The sequence below is a fragment of the Adiantum capillus-veneris genome, chromosome 3 (assembly GCF_014529385.1).
Source record: "Adiantum capillus-veneris isolate H3 chromosome 3, ASM1452938v2, whole genome shotgun sequence".
Lineage (NCBI taxonomy): Eukaryota > Viridiplantae > Streptophyta > Polypodiopsida > Polypodiales > Pteridaceae > Adiantum > Adiantum capillus-veneris.
Genome location: NC_140933.1, coordinates 72,176,750 through 72,184,120, shown reverse-complemented (window position 1 = coordinate 72,184,120; position 7,371 = coordinate 72,176,750). Strand labels below are relative to the sequence as shown.

The window sequence follows — 7,371 nt, the reverse complement described above, 5'->3', positions numbered from 1 at the left end:
GCAACTCCGCTTCCATGAAGGAAAAATGAGCAAGAGGTAGCTGCAAAAATGAGCTGCGGGACCAAACCGTTACAAACTGGTGAAATGGAGATATAGATAGAGAGAGAGGGGGAGAAATTGACAAATGAGAGCAAAAAGGTAATGAGAAGGAAATAGAGAGAAGACGGGGCGGGGGTATAAATAAAAGAAGAGAGAGAGAGAGAGAGAGGAAGAGAGAGGAAGAGAGAGAGGGAGAGAGAGAGAGAGAGACTACACTTTGTACTCAATATTATATTGATCTCACACATGTGTCATCTTGACAAATACATTATGAAATTGCCAAGATTTGTAAGCTTTTTCATCATCAACTTTATAAGAAAGGGGGATTTAAAGTTATCCAGGCGAGATTACATTAAACCTATGGCAAGGGGGGAGAGAGAGAAAGAGAGAGACAATACTTTTCTAAATCTATTTTTATGATTTTTTTAAAGAGCGAAAGGTTTGAGGATAAGAGGGACCATGCCGCCGTAGAAAGCGACGCCATTTTACTAATATAGAATAATGAAGGTTGTACTCCTGCTAGATCATTAACAAGAAATTCTTGAAGGAGGATGTTTTCATGCCCTAGGTACCTAGTGAAAGATATAAGAATTCGGTGTGCATGAAGGAAAATTAAAAGCGGGGAGCCAAGCATCAACAGCGCTAGCTGTATTGTTCTTTTATGGAAAAGAGAAATGATACGTTTTAAAAACTTAAAGTGCAGGATTGAATCTCCTCACCGGGATTCCCATTGCGGTTGTAGTTTCTAGACCGAACCGGTCGGAGGGTGTCATCCACCAGTGTCGTATTCGAGCAGCCAGTCGGGAGAATCTCCGGCGGGGGTGAGCAACAGCTGCGCCGTACACAGCTGCGTGAGGCAATCCTCTTGTTCTGTCCTGACGAATTCGTCAAGGGCACCCTGCTCAAAGTCGTTGCCGTTGGGGTCATCCAGATTTGTGAACTTTCTTTGTTGGTAGAAGCCAGGTAGTGGCAAGCTTCTTTCTTGGTATAAGCCAGGTAGTGGCAAGTTCCTATCCACGGTTGCATCTGTGCTAGAAAACGGCACAACTGCAGTTAATTTCACCGGCCATATCTCATACTCGCAGCGCTGCAACCAGATCATCAATAACATATTCTATTAATCAGGGCCACAGTCAAGACTAATCACAGCACGTCTTATAATTATCAGGCCGCTCTCAATGTTATACTATACAGAATGTAACCATCTATATATTGTGCGCCATGAAGTACATGCATACATTATAAGCAAGAATGTACGCACGCAATACGTATCTTTCTAAGAATGAGTAAACACACGTATTTTGTTATTACTAGCAGCTACCCAAGTGATACTTACAAATGCCGCAGCTACTGGACTCCTATTAATGGACTGAGATAGCAACAGAAGTTGCAGCGCTAGCAGCACAGGAACAGACCCGTGAATGAGCCCACTCATGGACCCTCCAGCCATGGTTGTTTCTGCAGAGGAGGAGTATGGCAGAGGAATTGTAGTTATACAACGTCATATGACTGTAGTACTCTGCTTTAAGGAAGGAGCACCCGAGATTTATAAGAGCTGGCTGTTAGGTCGACCAGCCTGGCCCGCGTTCTGGATCACGTGCTATATTTATTTAGACAATACCACGTCAAGCTGCACGTCCATGGCACAAAGCCTGCTGCACGAGAGACAGAGAGAGAGAGAGAGCCTTTGTCCACGTCGCAAGGCCATGGCCATCGCCCGCCTCCCCCTCAGGCTATGGCGCTGTCGAGATCTTGCAGCTGCAGCAGCGCCTGACCCCGCTTGTTCTCCGCTACCCCTAAAAATAATTTTACATGCTTTTCACATGGATTGTCGACTACTCTCTCTCTCTCTACCTGGGACACTACTAAAATAAAATTCATTACTTCAGAAGATTCCCTAGAATCGGAATTGCGAGGCCCCGTTGCACACAGCGTGCCTTCTCTCACCCTCACAAGAGCCCCGCCTACCGACAAGAGCGGCCCCCATCTTCTACTCAACAACGTCGGCCCTTCTCTCTCTCTCTCACACACACACACACACACACACACACACACATGCGGTTGTCCACCAGAGCCTCAGACAGCTCTCTCTCTCTCTCTCTCTCTCTCTCTCTCTCTCTTTTGTAAGCTACTTCTGTAATCAATTTTGTCTTTAGGCCTCCATGCTGACTAACCTACGTTATGTATCCTCCTTTCTAATTTTCCATGATAATGAGCGTCTTGAGTTCGGTTTCCCCATAGGAGAAGGCACCATATTCACTCTGTTGTATGCACATCAAATTCACTACCTTGTGCTATCCAAAAACTATAAGTGGAATTAAGGGCGAGATTCATGCAAGGGCGAACGTACAAGGAGCTATATACTAAGATTTATTGATCAACTTTTTTGCCAAAGCTGGTGCTCCCTCCCCGGGAACAATTTCTACTGCCATTTGCAGTGTGAAGTGCGGAGAGCGTGTTTTTGGTTACTACAGTTGTTGAGGGAGTTCCATGAGCTGTTTATCTCCGCCTCCGTCTAAACTAGTTAAGAAAAAAACTTTCAAAGCACGGACTTGTACTTAATATTGGCAGCGTTTTGGAGGTCACAAAGTAATTTTCCCGAGGTGGAATTTGTGATGTATTTTGTCTTTGTTTGTTACTCTTAAGAGTTGAAGACAAAAAACTACTTTTCTTTTTCGAGCCAATATAGAATAAGTTCTCAAGGGAGAGTTTTGAAGTCGCTCCCTGACATGGGGACTAGAAACCTGACCAAAATCTTGTTTGGGGTTTGGGTAAATCTTGTTTGGGGTCTAGGAGATAAGCAACCACTAAATTTTCTAAATGAAAATGGTTTCAAAGGAATGGGTTTGGGTAACTGCAAAGTATTTATAGAATCACAATTGGATCCCATGCCCTTGCTTACAAATCTTTGATTAAGAGCTTTGTGAATATTTGCATATACTTTGTCCCTATTTGAGTAAATTTTATTTTTCCAGGCATTCTTACGATTCCTTGCTGACAACTATCGTTTACATGAGACCCACATTCTCAACACAACTCCCAATGCCTAATTCTCAAGATTCACACTAATTCTTTTCTGCGCTATTGCCCATGCAACAACAAGCCGGGTAGAATCGAAAGTAGTATCGGAGACCTTGCAAAACTTCGTTATATTTCACAGATCATCAAGCTGGAAGGTACTTCGGATGCTTCCCGAGGTGATGAGCACTCTCAAAGGTTAGATATTGCGTGCGATCAAGCCATGGCAGAGGTCTGTTCTAGTGCTACAGAAAGAGAAAATATCAGATTTCAATCGATGATCAACTATCAGGAGTCAAATCACAAAAATTCATTGCCTTTGCAAAATATAACTGAACTCATCAAAATATGACCTTGTAAACCCTGTTATATTTCGCAGATCATCAAGCTGTAGGGTAGATCAAATATTTCGTGTGATCAAGCCATTGTAGAGGTCTTTTCTAGTGCTACTCAAATGAAAGATATTAGATTTGAATCGATGATCAGCTCGCCTAATCTGGAGTCAAATCACAAAAACTCATTCCTTTGGCTCACCAAGTAAATATAAACGAACTCAGATGAATGCAATAGTAGAAGGGTCTCTCTCTTTCTCTCTCTCTCTCTCTCTCTCTCTCTCACACACACACACACACACACACACACACAAACCTGCTGCTTCTAGGGATCACACTGCGAACTCCCTGTACTTTTATTTGTGGAGAAGTTCGAAGTGCTTCAACGAATTGCTTCACACATCTCTGTCTTCTAGGAACCCGTGACGCTGGATAAGTCTACACTGTCTATGTGCGAAGCTGCAGCGACATTTTTTTATTATTAATCGGTCATTAGCTTTTTGGTAGCGTGAAAAGTAGCCAGTGAGAAGTCTCCACGAGGTGGCTTCTTGTGCGATCAGATAGGGAGAAAAGAGCCTTTGGATCACCAAGTAAATAGAGAGAAAGAGAGAGCATGTGCCCGCCTCCCCGCAAGGTTACGGCACTGTCGAGCCTCGATTTTTCGAAATCCTAATTTTATTCCAAGAATCAAGGAATTTTTGCAAAATAAGATGACCCCCCTCTGTTCTCCACTACCCTTGAAATAATTTTACATGCTTTCCACGCTCTCTCTTGGTTTGGTCTTTTGCAAACATCACAGCTACTTCGTGTCTTGGGTTTGTACGTGTGTCTCTTACAATGATCTCTTTGGGTTAGATTTCTAAACTGACCAATTGATTTTCATCTATGCAGTCCAAATGTTGAATTCCAATAGCCATGGTTTACCCCTTAACTAATCATCAGTAGTTTCTCTACGTCTTCTTTTATTACAAGGCTTCCCCATACAAGGAAATTGGGCACCATACTCGATCATGAACCCCCTTTTCGTACAGTACATTCTCCTCAACTTTATATTGTGCCTCATTGCTTGTGAGCATGCATACATCATAGCCGTCAACTATGAGCAATTGTTTTGTGATTTTCTAAAAGAAACATTGTCAAGTGTTTCTCTGGCAAGGTGTCGAAACTTGTCAACACTTTTTGTCAGAATGCTTCTCAAGTCAGTTTTGAGTGCCTTAAAGGAATGAAGTGCTACCCTTTATCTAAAAAGATCAAGGTGCAAGAAGAGAGCAAGAAGAGTGGATGATGTCATAAACAAAAGTCCTTTGTTGGTCATAGACATGATAGGGGCACTACAAGAGGTTGTGTGCTCTTGTGACGCTGTTAGCGACGGAAATACACTGGGTTTTTATAACCCCTGGCATCGCTAAAACCGTCGCTACGAGCGTCGCTATATGCGTCGCTATAACCGTCGCTATGAGCGTCTCTATATAGCGACGCTCATTGCGACGGTTATAGCGACGTTTACACAGAAGACTATAGCGACGCTCATAGCGATGCTATAGAGCCATAAATAACGACGGTTATAGCGACGCCCGAGAGAATTTTTTTTTGGTGGCAGGGCATTCAGTGGCAGGGCATTGAATGCCCTGCCACCCATCAACCATATTGTACTTGATTCACTTTTTAAAAAAAGTGCAAGGGTAGATAATAGACCCAAAATAGTCACCCACAAGATGCATTGTTTGCAAAATTGACAATTGTACACATCATAGGCAAAATGAATTGATTGGCAAATGTAATAATGACAATTGTACAACATCATAGGCATAAAGAATTGATTGGTAAAATGAACTGCGGTGACAAATGTAATAATATACATGGTTCAAAAAGACGTATAAAATCCGTCTCATGATACATAAGCTATGAGAAACCCTAAACTAATGCTATCTAGCTACGGCTAAACTGACGTCGTCTAGTCAGACGTCTCATCGCGTCCAAGCGGCGTATCTGTCGGATTCTGCAAAAAAAGACAATAAGACAGCTTTCAGTAAGTATAAACATATAACGACATTTATAAAACAATACAAAAAATAGAAAAGAGTAAACCCTAATACTAACCATGCCGCCGCGAGAACTGAGAATGTCCATCAGGGCGTTTAAGCCCTTCCTGCCTGCGTACTCGCGCTCGTACGGTGTGGGATCACGTCCTGTCATCGACCACTGTCAAAACATACAAAGATTTCATTATGTTAGAATTAAAAAACTCATAAACCCTAAACTATCGAACATAAAGAGCAATGCGAAAACAATTACAAAATCGGCCTCAAATGATGCCCATCCACCGCTCCCCAAGTGGTGCGATCTCCCTGCCTCTACTCGCGCTCTGGCTGCATCCTTTTGTTGCTTCCACTTGTCGGGATTCTCGCGCGCTGCTTTCTTCGCATTCTTCCAATCTTCTTTGGCCAGCCAATTTGGCCTGTTCCACCCATTCTTGATTGCTTTTTGCACTTCGGAACGCTTGTGTTTGCAATATTCGCGCATTCGAATCTTCATCAGGTCTTCATTGAAGCGCTGATCCCGTGTTGGAATGGGAAACTCATCATGAAGTATGCTGATGACTCTGTTTTTTAAATCACTTGGTACTTCACTCCATTTGTTTAGTATATAGTGTCTAAACAGCTGAGAGCAAAGACCACGCATGCGCGAGATCACCTTCTTGCCGTCATCATCCATGATGATGCCACCACTGAAGTCGAGGGACTAAGACAAGCCCTCTCGCCGGTGACGCGTGAACCTGGGTGTCCCGGCAGGGGTCTCTAGCGGCGTGTCGATGGGGGTACGGACGTTAGGTGTCTCCACCAGCGTCTGGGCCCCGAAGCGAGGAGTGTCGAGTGGGGTGGCTCCTGGCGGAGTACGTAGAGGTGTGTAGCTTCTAGGAACAGTCAGCCGTGCAAAACCTGGCATAGATGGCGATGCTGTGGCTGGTGTGGGGGCGGGCAAGAAGGGGAGGGTAAAGAGACTCGTCGAACACGAGGCGGTGTGGAGGCATCGATGGCGGAATCCCCACAACAACCGCCACCGCCACCACTAGAGCGCCGGTGTCTAGACGAGTGTGAAGCTCGTCTCGTCAATGCCGAAGCTTCGGAGCGCGCCGAATGCTCCGAAAGAGAGGGAGATGCGGATGGAGTAGGAACGCGCAATGATGCGCCAGAGCGATGACGCTCCACGTACCACTATCTCTGCTGCGGTGACAAAGAAGAAAGAAACTCCTCATCATCCATACCTGCATTAAACACACGAATATTTAAACTTAATATTGAATGAATAGAGTAGACAATGACGCAAAGACCATTAAATACAATGACGTAATGACGCATATAAATACAATGACGCAATGAATTGAGTGATAGAAGAGGCAAGTCGAAAACTCAGAATTTTCAATCAAAAGATGTGAGCGCGAGTAGAAAAGAGCGTTATACACCATGGAAGGTACTTAGAGAGCCAGAGCTTTTACAACACGGAGCAAAATTGTTCAAATACAATATTTGTGGCTTTAAGAGATCTCTCTCTCATCCTCGCATAACTCAGCATAACTTCCTATATCTATATAGAGCTCTCCGTTTAAACACATATCCTCTGTTTCATTTTGTAGCTCCTCTGCATGCACCCCATATAGAGTAGTAGCATCTTGATGCTCGTCTGGCACCACCGCAGCGGCTTCTGATTGAGCATCTTCTCTGATCTCCTCCATTGATGCCGTTGTGATTGGCACATTGAGATCCATTGCACCAGCTTTGCAAGTTTGTAGATTGTGTTACGGATGTCAAGAGACAAACATCCCTCAATGGCAACCGGTAAAATAAACTGTAAAGTATGTGCAGCAATGATATTAAAGTCCACATTTTATGCAATGATATTAAAGTCCACTATAAAGTCCATTCGATTTTATGCCAATCGTGAGACTTCAAACCGGTAAGCTTTCCTTCTTTAGTAAAACATG

The 7,371-nt window shown here is 43.7% G+C and overlaps 1 pseudogene; it reads right to left on the bottom strand.

Moving 5' to 3' along the window:
- Positions 1-723: 723 nt before the first annotated feature.
- LOC147461090 (uncharacterized) lies at positions 724-1,150 on the bottom strand (annotated as a pseudogene).
- Positions 1,151-7,371: the final 6,221 nt, after the last annotated feature.